Here is a 25,304-nt window from a genome sequence, read left to right on the forward strand (position 1 = left end):
TTTGATGTGGAGGGGGAAGTTTGTTCCAGTGAAGGAGGACAAGAAGAGAAAGCGAGCGAAAGCGTAGATTGAGCGCAAGGAGTGGAACAGAGAGAGACGGCAAAGATAGAGAACGTAGAGGGGGAGAAGGCGACGTAGAAAGATACAAGCGGGGCAAGATTCAGTGGGGCAAGACCAAGAAGGGATTTGTACACCAGGGCAGTTGTTGTACCGTTCCCCGACTGCTTACAGTCAAATGACACGGGCTCACCTCCTTCTTGCACATGTCCTGCTCCTGCGACGTGTAAAGTTCATCTCGTCGTCCGAGAACGAGTCCGACTCGTCCCCGGAGTGGCTGGTGGACAGCGCTGGGTATCTGGTGCATGACACGCAGGAAGCGGCGGCGGCGGCGGAGGCTGGGCACTGCTGAGCCGGCGGGGGGAGCAGAGGCGAGGCCCCGGGGCGTCGTCCCCGTGCCACAGGGGCCCGGCTCCCAGCGCCGCAGCACCGGGCACAGCTCGAACTGCACGGCAGAGGACAGCGGGGGCAGCCGGCACGTCGGCGGCGGCGCCTCGTGGCTCGGCAGGGAGAGGTTGATGGGCGAGGGCCCCGCGCCGGACCTCTGCTTTCCCCGCCGCACAGGCCCCGCTCCGCAGGCACCGCCGGCATCTTCCTCCTCCTCCTCGTCCTCCTCGTCCTCTTCCTCCTCGTCGTCGTCGTCGTCGTCCTCCCCGGCGAGCCCGCCGTGCCTCCTCGCGCGCGGCGTAGCAAGCCGCTTCCTCGCCCGCGCTCCCCCGCCTGGATTCCGTCTCCGTGGCCGGAGTGTCCGAGGAGCGGCGGCGTGCCGGAGGGAGAGAGAAATCCCCGACGGCCTCCCAAGTGATATCAACGGTGCGGCCCCTGAGCGGACACACGACAGCCGAGGGGCTGTAGCCTGAGGTAAGTGGGTACTGAGGGCTCCGGGCACCTGGCTGGCAAGACGATTGCAAACTGTAGGTTGCTTGGCCGCACAGGAAGCTTTTCCTGGGGTCCATCTGAGGTGGTAATCGAGAGGTAGTAGGTATCGAAGGTTCTTGCGACACGGTGTGTTCCAGGTCCATCCCCTCCGGCGAAACCTGTTCCTTGACGCCAAAGTTCGTCACGTGCCGAGCCTCGTTGGTCGCCGCCTGAGATGCGTTGGACTCGTGCTTGGAAGGTGATGAAGCGGGGTCGCCGTAGCGTTCCTTCGAGGAGCCCGTCCACCACTCCGGGGACGCCGCCTCGAGGCGAAGCGAGCCTCCGAAGCCGTGCTCCTGCCGGCAGGCCTCTTGGAACCTGCGGTACTTGGGGCACAGGTTGGAGAGGGAGAGCGCGTCGCCCGCGTCGTTCCTCGAGCAGCGTATCCGCGTCACGTCCCTGCCGGGGGCGTCACGCGGCGGCGGCGCCCACGTGGCGGTCGACGAGCCTCGGGTACGTCGAGTCCTCCTCCCGCGCGACCTCGCGGCCGCCCCCCCGGCGCGCACGTGCTCGCCCCGCTGCTGCGGCTCCGTCTTCACGGATTCGAGCGGGGCACAAGTCACACGGGGCGCCGTTTCGCCGGGGGCACACAGGGGGAGGAAATCCGTGCCCGGGGCGTCTCCGGTGGACTCGCGCACGCCGGCCTGAAACTTGATGCGGTCTGGGGGAGCTGACGATGACCGTGACGGAGGCGTCGGGGTCCCGCAGCGGGCACATCACGGGCGGCGGCCCGCAGGGTTTTTTCGGGCGCCGTCGAACCACTCCCCCCTCGTGCGCATTCTACCCTCCGTACTCGGGAGTCCCCGTACTCCGCTGCGGGGAGAACCGGGGCTCCCCGGGAACCGCAGAACCTTCGTGCGGAGGCCTGCGGGCAGGTGATGATGCTGGCCTTGGCTGCGTCCGTTTGCGAGCACGGCGATGAATTAGCGAAGCCGCTGGCCAGATCCTCCTGACCGACGTCGCCCGGACTTGATGCCGGCGCTGGCATTGCGCGGCCCGCGGGGTCAGGCCGCACCTCTGGGAGTTCTGGAAACATGGCGTCGCCAACGCCAGCCTGGCATTCGGGCGCTCGTCCTCGGCGAGCGTCTCCTCGCGCTCGCAGCTCGACTCGGGGCTATTGGGGCTGCGGGGCCTCCGCTCGTCACCGCTGCGTCGGCCCGCCCGGGGCGGCCTCCCCGCGGCCGCTGGCCGCGCCGCACAGGACCGGGCCGCAGGCCGACGCGGGTCGGTAGGGCGCCACCGGCGAGCGCGCGGCGCCGCCATCCCCCCGCTCGTCGCCTCGGCGTCCCACGCCCGCGCCGCGGCCTGCTGGTAGCGCACGCGGTCCGAGAGGGGGAGGGGGCAGGTGGACGGGGCGCCGCCGGTGGGAGTGGCGGGGCCATGGCGAGGTCCCGCGAGCTTGGAGGCGAGGAACTCGAAGCAGGCCTCCTCGAGGTCGTGGACGCGCAGGAGCGACGCGCAGCGGGACACATCCGCAAAGTTGTCGCGGCTCAGAAACAGCTTCCCTGTGTAGGCGAACTGCAGGAGGGGGTCGAACCCAGCCGCCGTGACCTGTGGGGGAGCACGGCCAATCCTTCAGACCCGCAATTCGCCGTGAAAGTCATCCCAGTTCTGGACCTCTTTGTGTGTACGCCCGTGTCCCTGCAATGCCGTGCCCCATTGAACATATCAACCCGGACGGGGCGGAATGGGATAACGATGATAGAGCAGCAGGGTTTCCAATTGCCAAAGTTATCTCGGCCCTATCCTCCACATCGCCCTCCATCAGTAAAATGAGCCCCGCTTGGTGATGCAAAGCAACCGGAGGTTGCCCTGTAGAGGGAGGCGTAAAACGGCGATAAGTGCTGTCGGCAGCCCTGCCGAAGCAGCCATGGAAATTCCACGTTACCATGGCGGGCCGAGTCCAATTAATTGTCAATGAAGTACTCATTGACTGTGGAGTGGGTGATGGATTGAGTCGGTCCCACTTCATTACACTTCCCAGTATTCAACACGTAAGTTATGCGTAATTGTTAGCTCGTAAATACTTGATTAGCACACATGGGGACAGCTGTTATATTGCAAATTTTAAGTGGGATGTTGTGTTTTAAGCTTGGGTAAAAAGCCTTTACTGGACGTGAAACGATTCACCGATTAAAATTGAGGTTTACATTCTTGCTTTGTGCACGTGTAACAATCAATTATTTTCTATTTAAGTTGCTTGGAAGACTTATTTTGGAGGCAGTGGACGTGGTTTTGTCTTCATAAATGAGGGTTAACTAAGAGGACGGCCGTTTGTCACCGGGCCGGTCAGGCCACGCGGGGAAGGGGAGGGGGGGGTGACGACGTTAGGCCCGGTGCGTCGGCGGAGGTGGAGGTGACCGACCTCGGCGGGCAGGGACAGCGTGGGCCGCGGCTCGGGCTGGCAGCCGAGCGCCGACAGGAAGTAGTCGCTGCACGCGGCCAGCACGGCGCGGTGCGCCGGGAACCGCCGCTCGCCCGCGCGCACCGTGACGTCGCACAGCAGCTCGCGCTCCCGCTGCGCGTCGAGCCGCCGCAGCACGCCGGCGCCGTGCTCCGCGGACTCGAACACGAAGCCGCCCGGATCGCTCATCTCTCCCGTGGCGAGACTGCGGGGCGGGACGGACACACGCGCGCGATGATGTCATAACGCGGAGGGCGGCGCGCCCGACTCGGTGCGATCGTTCTACCGCCGAAATACGTCAGCGGAACCTGCGGGACTGCGCCGTGCGGGCACAATCCAAGGGAGCCCGGGTGGTGCGTGGAAGAAAGGTGGAGCGCGTGCCGACCGTGGCACGCCCTTGTTTGCTCAAGCACACCACGTGCCCCCCCCCCCTCGCTCGCCAGGGCGCTTTAACGCCACAGGCTCGCCAAACGTGATGCGATGTCGATCGCAGGGTGGCATTCGCCCCCGGACGATGACGTGGCCACGGTGGCTTAAGGGCTCCGCGAGTTGCGCAAGTCTTACCGATAGAACTTGTAAGGCATACAAATTGAACTTAGATCGTCTGGTTTGAAGGAATGGGATTTGACAAGGGAGGCCGTCACTTGAAGCGGAACCGAGGTTGCTAGATGGAACAAGCGGAAGCTGACCAGGATGGGTGGACCCAGCACGTGTGCTTTGTAACAGACGACGCCGACTTTGTACAGGGTGCGCTGTGGAATTGGGAGCCAGTGAAGTCGACTGCAAAGCCCTGAGGAACGGGAGAAGGGGTCGCGTCGAGCGCCGAGCGCCTCGCGGTAGCCGAGGCGGTTTCTGAACGAGTGCTGAAGACGCTCGACATTGTAGACATGCTGGAGGGTGTTGCAGTGAAGCATGTCTGTTCATGGCTTGCGCAGAATTCAAGCCTGCAGGAGGCAGTGCAGCAGGAAGGTTTCTGCCCTACTGGTGCGGCATTTGCTATAAACTGTTTTTTTTATTTTACGAGGTAAGGCCCACTGAGCTGCTATGTAGCTCTTTAACAGAAGCGACCTGGTTATCACAAATGATAGCTCAACGAAGCGATTCCGTCATGTGGAAATTGATGGCAGCCAAATACTCTAAACGCGTGGTGGTGTTGATTCTAAATGTGGAGGGCGAAAACCGGAGGACCCGGAGAAAAATCCACGCGACCACGGGGAGAGAGACACGCAGACTCGAAATATACAGCAGGCATCAGGGTCGGGGTTGGACCCACGACCTCCTGTGTACCTGCCGAGGTTGTTAACATCTCCTAGCCAACGTGGCGTCCACTCTTAGATCCATTTGTGCGCAATACAACTGACAACCACCGTGCAAGTCCCATACAGGAGAACCCCTCTAAACAACGGTCATTGGTTCCACGGAACTGGTCATGAAGCGAGTATAAGAACCACATTAAAGGATTCGTTCTTTCCAATGGCATGAAAAGTTACCCTTTTTCACCCAAAAAACGTACTTTATAATATAAAAAAATGGATATTAATACATAAAGATACTAACAACATAATAAACACGTAATATTAAAATAAACATGGTTAATAAATGCATTAATTCATATTTAGTCTACCTACTGCAGACCATCGTTAACAGAGGAATGGTCGGTAAATGAACAAATTGGGCTCTATGGAGGCCCGTCGTTAAGAGATTCGTCGTTTACAGGGGTGGTCGTTAAGGGTTCTACTGCAGAGGCAGGTCTCAGACATTGAAACGTGGAGAGCATTTGAGTGTCATCTCCCCCCCTATCTGTTTTCCCTCAAAGCAGGGTGCTTCCCGCTGGGTGGCGAACGCGGCAAACACCCCAGAGTGGACGCGTCGTCATCATCACGAGTCTCGGGACCGACGCCTTCCTCACTACAAACGCCCACAACGGTGTTGTCAAATTGAGCCACCGGTGGCACTGGGACCCTGGTGCAATGCCTCACACGGCCTGTTTAATTACTTGGATAAATCACGACGATGTAGAAATTCCCAAACGTAAAAAGTGAATTCTTAACATGCCGTCTGCTCACAGGGGTTTGCATTGGAGTTCAACGTGGACTAATAAGGAATTAAAATGAAATGCGGGTGGCTTAACACTTTGTAGAAACCAGTCCCTTGAAGAACTGTAAACACAAGAATCTTCGTGCTTACACATTTGTGGGTTAATATACGCCACTGGTTACATATGCAATTTAAAAGCACTTCATGTGCTTGCCTTACACAGAACCCAGCGCATACACCTAAATCGTCTAAAATTATTGAGGGCCCTTGGCATATTATAAAGGCTTTGTGTCGCTATATCAAGCGGGAGGGCAACCTCTTCTGCCAGCAGCTCAATTTAGTGCATTGAGTAATGATTTTATTTTAATACGTAGTAGTAGTAGGCTTTCTCTAACAATATTATCCAAAATAGAGGTTTTTGGGTTAGATCGCGTAAATATATATGTCACCACCCGACACAGCCAATGAGTAAGGTTTGTCCAGGTAAATGCAACATGACAATTTGTTACTAGTACAGCACACCGGTGTGTTGGGAGAGTAAACCCACTTATAAATGTATATTTACACAGATTCTAAGCCAAAAACTCGATTATGGATAATGATTTCATGCTTGCGGCGATATTTCCAATAACCACCTGCAAAACAATACGAAATCCAGCAATTGGCAGTTGATGATCACAAAAGGACGTGTGCCCTTAATTGGCCATTGCAACAAGAAGCGCCTCACACCAGAGGCTCCCGCCTGTTGCCAGCGAGGGTGCCCGCACGAGTGCATCGCAGCACGTGGCTTTCTGACGAGACATGTGCGGTGGCGTTTTGGACGGGGTTTTTCCCGCCGACACTCCAGATTTCTTCCCAGGTGCGAAAACGCTCAGAACCGACGGAGCATCCCACCGAACACCCCCGTGGGACAGCATCGAGACCATACCTTCACTGTTATTACAAACCTGTCAACCCCTTATCAGTGCCGACCTTATTACAGACCGACTCAGACCTTATTGGTCACCCCGCGCCCTTGTAAATATCAACGTTCATCCTACAAAGTCCCATCACAAGGGAGAAACACAAACAAATATGAGTTGTTTTTATTCAATTTCCCTGTACAAGAATACGGGTGAACCGTATGGGTTGACAGGTATACGAGACCGGGCGCGGTTTTGCCCATGCACAGGACGACAACGTCGCTATTGTGTCAGACATGGTTGTGAGAAGCCTCTTCACAACACACTTTTCCCCCAGTGGCAAAACATTAGCGGTGTACGCCGGACCCGTGCGTCGTCATCAGTCCGCTAAAACGATTCGGAAAACGGCAAGGCGCAAAATAAGATGGCGCGTCAATCACGACGCGCCCCGAAGGCCGTTTGCTAAACAGTCGTAACGACCGTGAGCGTCGTCCGAGTTGTACAGCAGGGCCCAAGCTATGTAAAAAATGCAGGCGTCATGCAAAGCTGCCCGGTCACCATTCTCTAATGCACCCCCATCACTCATCGCAGTTGTACACAGCCGACACACACACACACACAGGCTACCTTTGTTTCATGATATCACAACAACACTTTGACCCAGAGAGGAAATATGGTACGTGGTGTTATCTACACGCCCGTTCAAGGCTACTTTACACATGTTGGGAAAATGACGCATCCGATTGGCCTGCTGTGGCCGTAACCCCCACAGGCAACACAGCATCTGAGCAAACTCAATTTGTACCGCGTGCACTCGAGAATCAGTGGCCGAATGTAACAACAAACCGTGCTCATGTGGCGGTTACAACACAGCGTAGCTCTACGTAGCATCTAAACGTAGCCGCGTGCCAAGAGGCTGCGTATAGTGGGACGCGCGCACTCCCTTACACCCGGACCGCCCTTTACGTGGATCTCGGAAGCTAAGCAGCGTTTCAGCCTGGTCAGCTGTACTTAAATCGGTGACCTCAAGAGCTTGCCAAGTGTTTTAGGTTGCAGGTGTGGGGGATAGAATATGGTCAGGCTATACCGAGGTGTGGGAGCCCTAGTGGGCGTTTGAAATCCTAATAGTGGCATTCTGTCCTGCAGCTGGGATTTGAAAGGAGAACTTAAAGTTTCCATCATCATCATCGGCCATGACCAAACCGCTGCTGGATATAGGCCTCGATAAGTTTGCGACATCCATCGCTATCCTGCACCGTGACGATCTTCCCTACTGCACGCACTGGAGCTCGTTTCATCGCTCCATCTCACCCACTGTAATAAAATAGCACCCAACCGTTATCTTCCATTAACTCAGCGTGCCAGGCAGGTTAACACGCAGCGGCAACGCGATGTCTTCTTCCACGATCCTCTTGTACGGATGTGGATTATGACAAACGTCGTCCACGCCGGCTCCCACCCGACGCCACCGGTTGCCGTAGACCGAGAACGTCCTTCGGCCTCTTTCCCATCCCTTGCCGGAAAAAACCACCACGACGACCCAGACGGGTGGAAGGTGACTTCAATGGCTCGCGCTCCACTCCAACTCGCCGGGCACAGTCAGGAGGGCGGCGAGAACGATTCTGTGCAGGCGGATCGACATTCTTGGCATCCCAGGGTCCGCTGCCATTTGGAACCGTGCGCTCATCAGGAATGGCGTCTCCTCAAAGGGTTTCGAGGAAAGGCCAAATAATTCCTAAACTGTGAGGCCCTTGGTCCAATTAATCTGCGCGCCCGTGCTCTCTCCGCCCCAGAGTCCTCCTAGGGGCTCTAGGGGAGCAAATCGTGACGATGCACACCAAACGGCTCGACACACGATCCTGTGTTTTGCAGAGAAAATGTTGGCAAGCCGGCTGCCTCGGCAGGCCCGGGCATGCAGGCAAACGTACGGCTGGGTACGCGTGCGGAGCCTGCGCAAGGCTCTCTCGTAACGGCCGTGCTGAAGTGACGCCTGTGTTCCGATGTACCCCTCTGCCCTGCCGGTACCTTCATTCTCAACAGCTCGGTTCTCAATGAGCAAGCTACGTGGAACTAACAGTAGTACCGCCCGTTCTTGACAGACAAAGAACCGCCTGCTTGTCTTACGCACTACTTGGTAAGGCTATACCCACTGGAAGCCTTCCCATGCTGACACCAACCATGACTGTCGTCTTGTAACTCTTCTTCTGCCACATGTGCTCTCTCTCTCTTGCCTGCATGTCCTTTTCAGAGTATGTAGCTATCTCCAGGTGGCTCTTCCTGCCATAATTTTATAAAAGACTGTAGGTTTTGTTCCTCGCAAGGCCATCACTAATGGGCACTTCATTCTTTACTTTGAGGTTGACAATTCTCTTACTCGTGAGATGTAGGTCACAGGTGTGCGTCCATCTGAGCCTAGTATCAGTCACTATGGATATCTACCCAGAGTCGGAAGAGCAGAGTTTTTTTAGATTCTGCATGGATTGTACGAACGAGCTAGAGGCCGGGTTTGAAAAGGAGTTCCGAACAAATTCTGAGGAAACGAAAGCAGATCAAGGTCCGAGCAGAACCGGTCCCTATTGACATCATCTCCCTGGCCACCCGGGATCAAATGGGTGGGGCTTCGCCAAGTCAACCGAGTCTACATCAAGACAAACATTTGGTCAACACTGTTTATTAACGAAGAATCAAAATGGTGGACGCTGCTTTTATATTTAATTCTGCACAGGTCAACACAGACGATAAGAGGTCAGGCCCAGAGCTAATGGCCGAGTGGAAATGCAGCTTCTGCACAATTAATCGTTTGCAGTTTCAATATCCCAGGGTGTCCAGCCACTTTGTGGATACAAGCGGACTTACAGCACTGTCCCAGTCAGCAACTTTGATACCAGTGTCTCTAATCAGCTAATTAGTCACTGAAGACCTCACCACAGAGTGTATAGCACCCACTGTGCAGCAGCAGCAGCAACAACAGCTTTGGTGACTCCTGGCAGAAAAATAAACCAGCGACTCGGTGGTCAGCACGCCGCCGACCGCTAGACTATATCCTGCTGCCAGTTTGTGATTAACCGAGGGGACCTCAATCCACAGCCATAACAGAGTGGTAAAAGAAAAGTGCTCCAAGGCAGAATTTGTTTTTCGGCCGAGCGTGTGTGGGTGGTGACTTCCAAGGCAGCAAGGGCTTCTCTCGTGAGTGCTTGCGTGTTTTTTTTTTATCTCACTACGAGCACCCGATACAAATTGCAATCGCAGGTTGGCCCTATCGGATAAATCACTGCAGCTGTAACTGGACCCAGCCACAACAACTCCATGAAAGACGCGTTCTACCTCCTGTTCACGACGTCTCACGCACCTGCACACATGTTGAAGGCATCCCAATTTGTCGAGTAGTTTTTCAGAAACGCCATACATCATCTGCAAAATAAATAACACGTAGGCTTTCGCGACCAATATATGTATAAGAGGTTTTCTGGGTTAGATCGTGTGAATATAAACGTGTTGTTAAAACCGCCAACACCCGACACAGACCAATAAGTAAGGTTTGTCACGTAAAAAAACGTGAAAATTAGTTACTAGTTCAGCACACCAGTGTGTTGGAGAGTAAACCCACAACATTTACAATTCGAGTACTAGTAATTAGAATTGGACAATTCAAATTGTAAATGTTGTGGGTTTACTCTCCAATAAAGATGAGTCACGTGGCACCTCCGATTAGCACGATTGGCTACGTACGGTGCGGATGAAGTTCAACATGACATACGCACGTGCCGCATCGTCATTCGAGCAGAGATATCCATTTGCTTTTACATTTTATCTCTTAGATTGTTACCTCCTCCACCGCCACACCACACTCTGCAGCCCTGAATGGCATAACGGACTCTCGCATTTTCACTTCGCAGCTTTGGCAATTTCTGGCAAAGATTACCAAAAAGCTCTGGGAACTGAACTGTTCACACGACACCAAAGTCGCTCTGCTGCGAGTGCGACGACCAACTCCCGGTGGCGGGGGGGCTGTAAACGGCAGAGCACACACGGCTGTGCGCCCCCCGCCCCATCATGCCCCCCCACCCCGAGCTGTTTTGCACATCACTGGCTGGGTCGGTCAGGTGACGAAGGGGACTGACTGCAGAGCACTGCAAAGGTAACTTCAGGCACAGGCATGTTGGCACACTGCGACTGTTGGTGGCACTGCAAGTTAAGCAGCTGGGAGCGTGACCATTCACCCAGACAGGCGCTTCAGGAAGTCGCATCCCACACCCCCCCGCCCCCCCCCCCCCCCCCCACTGGGAGACATTAAAACCCCTTTTCTGTATTCTCTTCACGTTCTGCTGCTGTACTGCAGACGTGCGACGTGCCTCGACAATTCTAAGGGGGCAGTTTTCTTCGTCGAGGGAGAGCTGTAGAAGTTCGTGCTGCCTGCCGTTGCCCATCCTCCACTTCCCAAAGCTGTGGAATTCAGTTCCAAAACCGATGATTTCATTTTTTCCACCCGGTTATCAAGGAACATCAATGGCAGCAACAACTTATCATGTAATACGGAGCCCTCAAGCCTGCGCGCACTGTCCCAAGAGCGCGGGGAACTGGCGACCGCAACAGAGCCGCTCTTTGTGTCCAGCACAACACCACAGCACTGTTAGGCGCAACCCTCCCAGCGCATCACCACCACCACCAGCACCACTGACAATGCGCCGTCCCCTACGTTACAAACATTCACTGCACTTCGGCAGCCACACAACGGTAACGGATGCAGGCCACACGTGCGTTCCACCAGACGTCCCTCGACCAACGGTGCCAACGAAAAAAGGGCGGGCGCTAATCATGAACAGAACGCAGGCTGAGCATTGTTTCTTTGTCCAAGGAGAAATGCGATGAGAAAACGGGAACACGGTTTGTGGGGTTCGGCCAGAAGCACTGGACAAGTGCGGGGGGGGGGAGGGGGGATTCCGAGTTTGGATTTCAGCTGGAGCAGAACCTTGTGGTGTCCTGTTAGCGAACGGTTACGTGGAACTGAACCAACCGTAATCGCTTCAGTCGGTTTTCGTGTTAAACCAAAAAGGACCCGAAAACACATCCGCTTGATGTCTGTATGTTGAACTTCTTTTGCACCGTACATAGCCAACCTTGCTAATCGTAGGTGATGGCCTGAACAAAACAACCCACACTTCATAATCACGTACACAGATATTCATTTTTATTCGTTTAAAATAGTTTCACTTATAGCTAAACTAAAACGTGTACTTCTTTCAAGCAACAACCCCTGAGTGGTGTGGGAGATTATCCAACAATTTTGCGAGGACTGGGCCTGTTTTTTTAGTGGGCGCATTTGGGAATGCACGAGCTAATAGATTCTGGAGTGGAGAGGGAGGGTGAGGATAAGTATATTGGGTGAGGTCAGAGAGGTATGAGACCTTGGGGGAGACTTTGAAAACAAAGCGGGACACGAGAAACATCAACCAGATAAAATGCTTCGTCTCCACGGAACACGTCCCGTGTTTGTGGCAACACTTCAACTCGTGAGAGTGAATTAATTCAACACGACCAACATCAACCCCCTGTTTAAGACTCCAAACCAATATTGTTTTTTTAACACGTAAACCTCTGTTATGGATAATATTGTTTTTTTTCCCCTTTTAAACGCACGCACCGCACTCTCTAACCTATGAACCCAGAGCAGTCGGTCCCCGCCAGTGGAGTTTTTTCTGAGCAGCGCCCCATGGATCGGAAGCGGCGGAGAGCGCGGCGCCGTACAGTGGGGTCAGGCGCGAGCCACGGCGACACCCCACCAGACACCTGGCACGGAGCGGCAGGAAGTGAGTCATGGGGGAAGGAGGCAGCGTGCCCGCCGGGCCGCTCGGAGCCTCCCCCTTCCCCCGCGCGGCTCTCAGCCAGAGCGGGGCCCCCCACCACCCCTCCACCGTCTGAGGGGGGGGGGGATGGAGAAACGCCGCGCGCGCGCCCCCCGCGCGTCTCTCCGCTCCGCGCAGCCCAGAGACGCGCGGTGCTGCTGTGTGTTTGGCGAGCACGAGCTGGGGGTGACATTCCACTTTGACTGGGAGGGCAGCCGCTGCACGCACGCACGCACACACGCACGCACGCACGCACTCACGCACGCACGCACACACGCACGCACGCGCGCACGCGCTCAGCAACTGCTGGCGACTTGACACAAAAGTGTTCCTCGCTCAATTAATCCTGCAGAGATGATCGGCCGATCCGACTGAGTTAGCCAGCTTTTGAATCTGTGACCCCATTGTGAAGCAGCCTGCCACAGCACCACCTCGCCAGATGTGCACATCTACAGAATTATTATGACTATTTTGTTGTGCTGTTGCATGGATAGCCCACAGGTTTGTATGTTGGATAAAATAAAATAAGCCCAAAGTGGAGGGTAGGCAATACAAGCATAAACCATAAAGTAGAATACTGTACCCAAGTATTGATAGCAACTTCTTGGTTTATCAAGGCGAGCTTTACAGATAATTCTAGACCGTGTTCTTTTGAGTAGGGCGTCACGTCGGGACGTCCGACCGACCCCTGTCCGAGCGAGCGTGCGGTACGGAGACCTGCGCGTGTCTGGAGGAACCCCACACGCACGGGGGGGAGAGCGAGAACGCTCCAAGGCGGTTTGGCAAAAGAAGACGGGGCGGCCCGACTTTGTCGCGCCGCCTCAACGCCGGCCTGCACTTGTTAACGTAGCGAATGCGACGTCCACGGACATAACGCTGCAGTCAACAAGTCGAATAATGTTCCTGTGAAAATATTATCTTGACGTAGTTCATATCGCACCTTGACCGCAAATGACAAACCGAACAACAACACGATCCAAATCGCGCAACACGGGCACACCTGCGTGGCCCGCGCGCGGGAGCGTGGCTCAAAGCGAGTTCGTGGTTGCGGACTGGCTCGCCGCACCAGCTCCCACAGCTCCTCTCTGGCGAGTGACGGACACAAAGCGGCGTTGTGACCACGCCCAGGGCACGGCAGCTGGAGGGGATCCCTCGTGGGGAGCGGCTGAACCGTTTCCACTCCTTCTTGGTCCCCTCCTCACCTTCATTCCCTCAACATGAGCCAGCACTTGTTCACGTAGCGTCTACGACATCCACAGACTTAACACTGCAGCTTTAGATTTTAAACAACGTCCCTGTGAAAAGTGAAAATCCCTTCTCATCGTAACGTCATTCATATCGAGCCTTAACCGAGAATGACAAAGTGACAACAATAACATCGAAATCGCACAACAGAAGAACACATTAAGAATAAATTGTTCCGAAGATATAAAAAAAATAACGTTCATTTCCATCAGCCACGATCTATTCACATATGTACTGGACAGCTTTATTGCATTCCTCAAGTACGAATCAAGATTCCGATTCGTGCTCTCGGGCGCACCCACGTACTCTCACTTGGCTGCTGCTCTATCACCAGACTCTTCTACTATCCATCATTCCCTCTGCAACACTGTCCTGCCCAAGACCACTTACTGTCTTTAATGGTAAACAGATGCTAGGGAGTGACATTTGGAAATAAAGTTAGAAATGCCTTGCTGTTCTTAAGCACCAATTAGCAAAGGGTACCGTTTAGATGTATGTTAAGGTCGCATTGGAGACACAGGCCTCTGTGTGTGTGGGATACATCATGTTGAGATGCATCGTAGAGGACCGTCTCAGGGCCAAGGTGAACAAGCCACGAGTGAGTAAGCGCCGCGTGCCCTCTCGGAATCATTTGTGAGGGAGCCACATGTTCAGCCCGACTCGCACAGGCGCTTCGGCTGCCAGGACAGGTGCGAGTGTGCGAACGTTGAAGGTGAATGACGCACGAGCGGCAAACTGCATCGCTGAAGCAGCAAGACATGACAGCAAGATGACCGGGGCGGCGGCCCAGGGAGCCAGCGCCGAGCCAGCACTGAGCCAGCACTGAGCCCGTGCCGAGCCAGCGCTGAGCCAGCATTGAGCCAGTGCCGAGCCAGCACTGAGCCAGTGCCGAGTCATCATTGAGCCGGTACCGAGCCAGTGCCGAGCCGGTACCGAGTCATCATTGAGCCGGTACCGAGTCATCATTGAGCCGGTACCGAGTCATCATTGAGCCAGTACCGAGTCATCATTGAGCCAGTACCGAGTCATCATTGAGTCGGTACCGAGTCACCACAGAGCCCACACCAAGCCAGTGGGGTTGTAGCACCGTGGGGTCTTGCGAGGGACACGTGTGAACGGAGCACCCGGTACTTACCGGGTCTAAAGATCAAATCCTTCAATGCAACCCATAGGCTGCCACTTCGGCGAGAGAGGCAGGGAGTGTTTAGAGGCAAGTGAGAAGGAATCTGAAAGGCTATATTTATACGACGGCTCAAATCGTATACCTTCTGTCAATCTGAAGGGTGCGAGGGGCAAGTGGCGGCCACCGTTTGCAATGGGCATGCTCCAGGCCACGGGACGAAATTCATCATCTGCTGATCTGGAAAATCTCCCCGCGACAGCTGCGCCCTTTGCGAGCAATGCAAGAGGTAACGAGACCTTCGCATGTGAAATTTCACCGTTTAGTCCCCTCTCAAGGGATCCCCTGCCCCCCTGGCTCTCCCACACCAGCCACCACCAAACCAACTGCCATGGCTGCAACGTCACCACCACCGGTGACCCGCTCAAGTGTTCCGGGTGAGCGGGTGACAACGGCTGACAATGCACAGGCAAAGGTCAAACTCTCGACGACCTCTGTCTCGGCCAATCGCAAAGAAGGCCGAGATGGATATATTCTGGTGAAGGAACTCGACGGAAATTAAGCGTTCTGCAATGTTACACTTGCGCTGCCAAACCTAGCGTGGTGGGAATTAGAATACTTGGGACTTGACCGCTCAGATGAAAAGCCGAGCCAACCGCAGAGAGAGCTGCCCCCCCCCCCCCCCCCTCTCATCGGACGGTCCAGGGGGAGCGCGAGTTCGCAAAGACTCCCGCAAGCCTCTCTCTCTCACTCTCCCCTCTCTCTTTCTCCTGCCAGGGCGAGTATCGGGTGAGCTTTAATTGCACGACTTGGCCGCCTCAACAACCCTGGGACGAGGCAGGGCCACATCACGAGCCAGGGCCCCGCTACGTTCACGCCGCTCCGGGGGCGGGGGGCGGTTAGTGGGGCACGGGAGTGGGCGGGAGGGGACCGGGGGGGCATGCACGAGGCAGAGGATTTTGGGGAGGTTTTCCGCAGCAGATGTCCGTGCGCTATGCGGTACGCACGCGCTGTAGGTTTGGCAAATGCGGATCTCCCTCGAATTAGAGGGCGTGCGAGTTTTGTAAAAGAAAAAAAAAGGAAACGGGGCTCTTGTTGAGAACGGGGAAGTGGTGGTCGCCTTCACGCGCCCCGGGGAGCCGAGCGGTGCCGCGGGGGGAGGGGGGGGGCGCCGGTTCAACTCCCGCAGCGGCCCCCTGACCCCGCCGCGGGAAAACTCCCATCAAGCCGCAGGCCGAGAGGCTGCTCGCCTCCGACCTCTCGCCGTAACATTCACAAGAACCCGCAGGCCTCGTGAGAGTTTCAGGCGCAAGAATTTCTGCACGCAGGAGAACCCCGGAATTACGAGCAGGTTCAACCAGGGCACAATTAAGAGTCACGAGCTGCACACGCCGCACATGCACACGCTGCACATGCTGCACTTGCTGCATATGCACATGCTGCACACGCCGCACATGCACACGCTGCACATGCACACGCTGCACACGCTGCACACGCTGCACACACTGCACATGCACACGCCGCTCACGCTGCACATGCACATGCTGCACATGCTGCACTTGCTGCATTTGCACACGCTGCACACGCTGCACACGCTGCACACGCTGCACTTGCTGCACATGCACACGCTGCACACGCCGCACATGCACACGCTGCACATGCTGCACATGCTGCACACACTGCACATGCACACGCCGCTCACGCTGCACATGCACATGCTGCACATACGCACTGCACACACGCACATGCAGTCGCGCACGCACACGCTGCACTGGTGAATGCACATTAACGACGAGGTGAGCTGGCGTGTCATTTAAATCCGGTGATGTTCACGCCAGGTTTCTGGATGATCATGGGAAAGAGAGAAGAAGGCGCGCAAGACACCGACCCACTCCTGCATTAAATCAAGGCACAATGCACATGTGAGCAACACGTGTGTACAACACACGTGTGCAACACGCACATGTGGACGTACGCGGCTATGTGCGATGCGTGGACACAAGCACCGCAAGAGAGCACATCAAATGATGCCTCGCACTCGCAGGCCTTAGCTCTAAAGGAGCTCTCATATTGATTGCGCATTAATAACCCAGAGAGTGGGGGGGGGGGGGGGTAATGGTGGTAGCGCATGCGAAACTTCGATCCAACAAACGTGATGGCTGAGGTTGGGCGGATTATGCTGGGATGGGAGAAAGACGTTGGGCGAGACACCGACCCACGCGTTGCAGCACAAGGTGCCTGCAGGGGAGATATCGCACATCACCACCTACGTCAACAAGCAGGCTAGCAGGCTTTCGGCAATCACGTGTGTAAAAAAACACGCACATTACGCAAAGTGGGAACCCTCGTTGAAGAAGGCCTTGAGATTCAGTGAGAATTTCACGGGAAAATATTAAAATCATAACAACGAATCTCACACCCATGAAATTCCCAATAGTTCAGTGCAAGTTGAATTAATTGGACGGTTATTGCCACGCAGACGGGCGTCAGCTCGCACCTTACACAAATCCATTGCAAGCCTTTGAGCGCAATGCCGTCAAGGCGCAAATGGGTTGGGATAATAGGTAGATAGATTCAAGTCTGCTTTGAAAACCCATCTCGTTTAAAGTGGCCTTCCCTCTTGAGTTTGGTCGGTTGCCCTGGTTCTGTTTTTATTTCCTGCTTCTCATGCACTGCGCATTTGGATCCTAGGATGGAAAGTGCAGACTGGTGATGGCAAATAAAATATGACCAGTGGCGGGAACTATCCGTTAGGGAACAGCCTCGAATTCACTGAATTCAGAAATCTATTATGCTTGTAACGGTGGTAAACGTAGCAGCCACGAATGGCTGGAGAGGCCTTAAGAACCAATGATATTGGGGTATATCAAATAAACTAGATTGAGTGCGAAACCTTCATTTCGATGCATGCATCACGAGCTCAAGAATCAATACCAACTGATGAACCGATGCATCGCGACACCTCTACCAAAGTCGTGTCAATCTCACTGCAACCGCTCTTAGCAAGTGACAACACGGCCGATTGGTTGTCAGAGGGTTAGAATCAAGCGCATTGAATAAGAATAACATAAACATTACACACAGATGAATTTGAGCTCTTGAGCTGTCGAAGAAATTCATGGAATGAGACAGGATACTGCTTGGAAGGGTGGGGAGAATGGTTAAGAGAGCTTAGAAAAAGATTCAAGAACAGAACGTGATTTATTTCCCCCTAAAAACTTTGAGATGGAAACCGCTTGGATAATATATCACCGGTGGGAAAATGACGAAGATAATAAGTAACGGATGCCTCACAGTTGGGATGGTGTTCCAATATAAAAAAAGATGAACACAAGGCAATTCAGCCAAGTCAATAGAAGAGCAAAACATTTGATTACTTGACCGTGACTGAGTGTCCGTGGGCAGTTGGATGATAACCATCCAAAGGTGAAAATACAAATCTAAAAACCTGAAGAATGAGCCAAATCATGGACATGCCGAGACACATCTCCGCAAGCCCTGGGGCGCGAGGGAGGCGGCCTTGGGTTTTATTTTCCAGCGCAGCCACTCAACAACTGCTGCTGCTGCTGCTGCTGCAACGGCTCTGCACGATTGCGCAGATGCTGCGCACACAGCACCGTAGTCTGGCTCCGTGCATTCCACCTCAGTCTACGGTTATCGGCCGCACATTCCTCAGGTAGCCAGTGTGCTCGGCTCTACATGTCACACAGCCCAGAGAATGGGGAACTCAGAGGCCACATGCAGTCCCATTGTATTCACCATCGCCACGACCCGTGTGGCACTAATGGTCCCAAGAGCAGCCCAATAAACTGATGAAGCGAGTGATCAACTGCGTCAGAATCACCTAAGCGAGGACCAATTACCTGTCACTAACCAATTTACACCGTTCATAAAATTGTAACTTAAACCACATTAAAGCTCTCAGCCTGTCACCTTAAACAGCTGATCGTGTATTCATACACACTCAGATCCTCAACGTAAGCCTCAATACTATTGGGAGAAACAATGTCAAGCGATCACCTATCAGATGTGAATGTCACTAAAAATGATCATCATCATGTCAATTACTTACTCAGGACAGCCTCACTTAGTGTGAAGACTTGTTTCAGGAGGGTTTCTACATTGGGGATGTTGGCCAATGCCATTGTTGAGCTCTTTACAAGCGGCAGGAAATGGGAGTACCCAGAGAAAGTCCACGCATGAGACAGGATGACAACACTGCCATCTGGCCACCTCGCAGCGAGCGCATTCACCTTTGTCTCCCCAGTTCTGATGCCGTCTGCGTGTACGTTGAACTTCCTTCGCACTGTACGAAGCCAACTGTGCTAATCGGAAGGTGCTGTGATGCAGAAGCATGCATTCAATGAAAAGTAACGAACTTAAGGCAAGGTTCAGACACTAATATACACTTAATGAGAATCATGGCTGCAAACCGCTAGGAAAAAAAACAAGCAAATAGGATATATTCGGCATCGTTTATCCGCATCTCAATAAATGCTTCCTGCCCATATACAGCACATGAACACAGAGAAAATGTAGTGACCCCCCCCCCCCTCCTTGTCGTTATGCAAAAGGAAGACTCAACTCAAAACACAAGTTCCTATTGAGCGCAGTTTCAGGCGTGACGCGGGATTCACGTGAAAAAATCTGCTGCTACGGAGCCCAAACCAAAGCAGAAAGAGCCACCCATATCTCGGAAGATGTGCACCAACACACTTTCACTGCTAGGCTGTGGTACACTCAGGGCTATGGGCTACGGTGATCCACAGCCTGGCGATTCCTAAATTGTTTTGCAACCACACACATTGAGCGTCTCTGGCTGTGGAACACGGTAGTTTGAATCTTCGTGAAGAAGGAAAAAGTGTTTGGGTGCGCCGACACGATGCGCACATAGGAAGACAACGCGGCAGGTCACTGTTGCAATGAGACTATCGCCCGGCCTCTTGACTTCTCATCACACTGCCAAAGAGAACAAAAAACACTCCACTTGTGGGAGATGACGGGCAATTTCCAGAGCAAAACAGCTGTTGCAGTGTGGGAGCCGGCAGGACAGCCACGTCACAACGCGTTGGTGCCTGCTGGGAGGCCGCAGTGAGTACTGGCTGGGGGGGGGGGGGGGGGGGCAGTCAATTGCAGCGCCGCTCGGACGCTGTCTGACAGGTGAATGGGCAGATTCCTTCCCCCAGCAGCAGCAGCAGCAGGAGGAGATCCACGCTGCTGCACCGCCATGGCTCGGTGCGTTTCTGGAAACAAATAAAACCCCAATTCTCACTGGGTTTGCGTCTTCCTTCAAGGAGAAATTGCTTCTCACCGCAGGAATGTGGAATCTTCACCACTAAGGACCGCAGGCAAGGGATGGGCACCACCCCCCATGGCTTGAAACAAGCGAACATGACACTGTGGTGTTCAGTACAGTACGGCACTCGCATACTTTGAGAAATATCCGCTTGTTCCCCGCCCCCCTGTTGTATATGTTGGTTATGAAATTTTTTATAAAAATAATAAAAATTAATAATTTTCCGAAAAATGCGCAAATCGCATTAATTATGATAGTGTGTGTATTAACATGCATAAATTATGACAATGCGTGTAATTATATGCATAAATTATGATAATCGTAGTAATTTATGCAGATGCTTGCGATTATGTTAATGTGTGCAGTTATGTTAATTAGGCTTGGTTTCGTTTATCCAGGGTTATATCAATCAGGATAACACGATTATCGTCGATTAAACATTTACTGATTATCTTAGTGTGTTTATATTATTTTAATTCTCCAGGTTCAGATCTCATCACAGGATACAGTTGTCAAGAATAAGACAGTTTTGCATGGACTTGGAAAGAAGCACTCGAACAGTTGGTGTTAAGCAATTTTAATTCTAAACAAGCACATGACACTCTAGTATGCGAAAGCGAGTATACGTCAATAAATTCATGGGCAATCTTATGCAATTAACGAAATTGAATGACTAAAAATACTTCATCATTGGCGAAATTATGCAGTTAACGAAAATGAATGACTAAACATTTCTTATTCATGCAGCTCGACGGCAGCAACTGCTTTGCACGATCAGTTGATATTGAACGCACCACCTCGAAATGGCAACCCTTTTTGAAACGCAAAGACAGTTTTTCTTTTAAAGTCTTATTCGTGTGCGTGCTGTGTGTGCGTTGTCCCCTCGTAATATTAATTGTGTCGTTAGCTTGTGTGGTGTAGGAGGATACAAACAGCGGCCAGGTGTTCCTCTCGATTGGGCGTGGCCGCCGCAAGCTCCTGCTGCTCCCTCGCTCGGCGTGTCGCTCGGCTTTTGCTCTCTCTCTCTCTCTCCACTGCTGGATTGAGCGGCGTTGGCACGATGTTCTCCTTGAAGATGCTCGGTCGCTCGTGTCGCTCGGTGTCGCTCGGTGTCGCTCGGTGGCGCACGGTGGCGCCCGGTGGCGCAGGGTGGCGCAAGGTGGCGCACGGTGGCGCAAGGTGGCGCACGCGCTTTCTTGGTGGCAGCCCCCGGCTTCTCCACTGCTCGATTGATTGTTGAGTCGGCACGATGCTCGCTTGGTCGATCTGGACGTCTTGTGTGTTCACACTGGTCGTTGGTCGGTGTGCCCTCAGGCACACGGCGCATTCGATGGCGCTGTCCTCTCCCTCGCAGCCGTTTGACCAGGCTTCCTCCACTGCTTCGCGCTCTCTGCTTTGCTCGCTTGGTCGACGCTTGGCGATCTCCGCCCTTTTACAGGTTGATTGCTTGTCGTCACTCGTCACTCTCTCTCTGCTCCGTGCTTCCCTTGTTCGTGCGGCTGCCAGCTTTACTCGCACTTAACTTCGTTCTGCGAGAAGCGACATCTGCTATCAGCATCGGTGTTTCGTTTCCTCACGACGCTCCGCCAGCCGGAGCACGGCTGAAACCCAGCCCCGACCCAGGTTGAACTCAGACTTCTGCGACTCGAACGACCCCTCCTCGTTCCATCTCTCCTCGAGGCACGATCTGCCCCAACTCTCTTGCGAGCCCCGTCGCAACGCTGCGTCGCACGCCGAGTTGCGAGACTGAGCACGACTCAACCCAGACTGCCCGTTCGCTGTGTGTGTGCCTAACTTAAACGTGACTCCCTTCTCTCTCTCCACGTCTCTTGCGAGAGAAAACAAACAACAAAACAGATGTCTTTGGAATGTCAGGCACCGATTCCCCCCTGTGACCTTTTTGATCCCTCCTTGCTTGCCCTGCGTGGGTCATTCTGAGGTCAGACACCGCTGGAAGACAAAGGTGGTCGAGGAGATGTATGCAATACATTATGTGGTCCTGTATGTTACATTTATTCTTGAGTTATATTTTAATGTCCTGAGGTTAAGTGCAACTAAGTTTCCACTTATGCTTCCTTAACTGTTGGAATTCGTAATTATTATTTTTTTGGTCAGGTAGATAGAAACATACAATACAAAAATAATATATATACGGTGAATACGAGAAATACAAGGGAATTACTAATAAAAAAGCCCCTATTGTTTGTTGGTTCATTCTTTCTGTTAAGTTTCTACTTTTCGGTTAGGAAAACGCCAAGAAAACGCGAAGCTTCAACCGTCATTCACTCTGCACCTTATCTGTACATCTCCAGATGTCTCGGGAGGTTTAGTCCATACATCTTTTTGTCCGTCTGGATGTCTATGACCTTTTTGTGACCGAATTCCTATCATTTCAACCGCCCTCCATGTCTCATGGACTCCCGGTGTGCCCGTGAGTTGTTTTCATTATTTAATTTTAAAAAAAAAATAGATGTTAAAAAAAAATATTTTTTTCTTAATTATTCTTAATATTAATAACGGAAAACAGGGCATAGATACAACAGTCCGCCCTTTTGAAAATTATCAGTGGTTGATTCGGCCACTGGCGAATTTTCAAACAAAGTAAATGCCCTGTTTTTTTTTGTTATAAATCCATCAGCCGCCCTCACTCTCGGCGGTTATTTCTTACGACGCGCGTGCACGTATTACAGTCTTGATATGGTTACATTTGAATTGAGTAAAGAAAATTAAACAAACGTTAAACATCGATATTGCGTTACATCGGTTCTCATACATCATAACTCTGACGAATGTTCATTTTTGTTTTTTGCTTAACATGGTTACATTTGAATTGAGCAAAGAAAATTAAACAAACGTTAAACATCGATATCACCAGTTACATGGTTCTCATACATCATAACTCCGACGAATATTCATTTTTGTTTTTGTTAAATCCTGGGAAACGCTAGGTAGCGGTTTCGAACGCATTTATGCGTTACCTTCCTCATGTTGCCTCGTTTACCACTTATCACTTTGATAATTCGATCACGGTTTTCGGGTTCGTTTTTGTAGTTTCCTCTCTCACTCTCTCGCGTCGTGGGAGTGTGTGGTGAAAAATTGTGCTGCACGTAACCAGAATTCGCGCACACGACCCATTTTGACACTTGGTTCGTGGCATTCGCTCTCTCTGCGATTACATGCACATTTGCCGAGTCAGTGTGTCGACTTAATTCTGTGCCTCGTAATGTTGCCCTCTTTGTTTTTACGAGTGTGTTAGATTCCAACACCATTCCTGATATGTCATGAACATTCGTCTCCATTTTAGCACTCCGATCCACATACATTTTGGTTTCCCTTGGATATTTTCCATTCAAAGGCTCACGCCTGCGCTCCTCAGGGCGTGTCTCTGTGTTCTCTCTTTGTCTCTGCTGTCTGCTATCCACCGTCCGATCACACTTCAATTCAGCCCTGTCACTTGCAGCCTGCTCAGGGTTTAACACCTCGGCGGGTGGGGCGCGTGTTGGCCGCTCGCTCGCACTCACTGTGGATGGTTCATCACGTATTTGGACCGCATTCTGTGTTATTCCTCTATTCCCTCTTGGTATAGCCGGTGGAGGAATTGGTCGGAATTGGATCGATTGTGTTTGACCTCCCATCCTGCGATTCTCCTGAATGTTCGCATCCATACCTCCGCGGTCTGTGTAACACCTTCCCGCTAGGTGGTTATCTTGCCATCTCTGTGCGTAATTTGAACCTTGCGTGTGTCGTGGGATGGGGTGTTGATATGGTTCTGCTCTGAACCTCTCCCTCCTGCGATTCTCGTGCATTTTTAGCCCAGTATTTCTCCCATTTGGGTGCCAAATTTTTCCTGGATTGTTACCTCGCCATCTTTGTGGGTAATTTTGATCTTGTGTGTGTCGTGGCATGGGGTGTTGGTATGGTTCTATTCTGAACCTCCCCCTCCTGCGATTCTCCTGAATGTTCGGCTTTGTGCCGCTCTCATTCTCGTGCCAACCTCTCTCTGGGTTATTTTGCCATGGGTGCGTGCGTTTCTGCTCTGTCCTGCATTGTGGGACTGCTCGGTGATTTTTATTCCTCTCTGAGAGGCTGGGTTCCTCATCCCTCTCCCTGTGTTCTGGATCCGAATTATGATTCTTAGCTCTGTACAACCATGCCATGTACGCCTTGCTCTCTATGCGGCGTAAGGATGCGGTTTCTGGATTCAAAACCATCCTCACCCTTTCTGTAATCTCTGGGCTCAAGGATTCAAAAAACATAATTTTGAACATTTTATCTCCTTCGTGGTATTGATTCACATCGCCTGCATAATACGCTCTTTTAAATTGGACGAGGTAGTCACGTGGATCTTGGTCCATGCCCTGGGTCATCGATTTTACAGCATAAAACCCCTCAGTGAGTGTCGAATATTCTCCAAACTTCCGAATCACTGCCAGGCTCAATTGTTTAAATCATTTCTAACCTTGTGTGGTAGTGACTTTACCCATGGAATAGATTCTTTATGTAAGGTCCGTTTCAACAAACTCGCTTTTTCATCCCGTCTCCTCAGCCCTCTAATCATTGCCTCCTCTTCTACGGTTGCGATATGTGTGTGGATATCCATAGTCTTATTGTGGGGGTCAAAATCGGGAATTCTGACTAGAGCCTTGTCCATCAATTTAAGGGTTTTACTGGTGAATAGGTATTCCGAAAGTTGATTGCCGACAGCGTCATCATCAAACAAGTTATCATCAGGCAATCTGTCACTTTGGTCTGTGCTGTGTCGCTTGTGTTTAAGTGGTGTGCATTTTCTGTGTGCGCGCCCAGTGCCGTGTCGCTCGTGTTGCCATTTCCCTTCAGTTTTTGCCTCTGCCCTTAGTGTACCATGTCCTGGCGATTTTACTTTAACATTTTTCCTCCCTCTATCTGTGAAGTTGTCAGTCTCACATGTTTTTGTTTGCATATGTATCTCTCCATCCCTTCTCTCGAATTGTGAGGGTTTCCCTTTGTCAATGATTTTTTGTTCGATATCCATAATTTTTGTGCGATTAGTCCCTGGACTCTGTCCACGTACCCAAGAGTGTGATTTAATGTTACTTCCATATTTATTCTGTGGATCAACGTCTGTGAGTTTCGCTGGTGTCGCGAGCACTGATTTCTCTCCCGTTTCCTTTCCAAATTTTCCCTCATTCCACAATCCCTGTCTGTATGCCTGTGTGAGAAGGCATGAGTCCTGTCCTGCCTTTCCTGCAGTTTTTACATCGTGTTCGCCTTCGTTACCTTTTATCCAGTCAATTAGTTTCCCCCGAGGTGTGTTCGTGTTATCGATACAGCTCCCTTCCCATATGTCTCTCTGACTGTACTGCTTTGTAACAGATTGGTCGGTACGTTTAAATACGAGCTCCCCGTTTCCCGTAACCCATTCAAAAATTATTCTTAATCCTAGCATCTTAGTATGGCGGAAGTTACTTTGACATTTCTTTTCAGAGTGCATATAAACAATTAT

The sequence above is a fragment of the Lethenteron reissneri genome, chromosome 6 (assembly GCF_015708825.2).
Source record: "Lethenteron reissneri isolate LAM-NWPU_2019-01 chromosome 6, ASM1570882v1, whole genome shotgun sequence".
NCBI lineage: Eukaryota > Metazoa > Chordata > Hyperoartia > Petromyzontiformes > Petromyzontidae > Lethenteron > Lethenteron reissneri.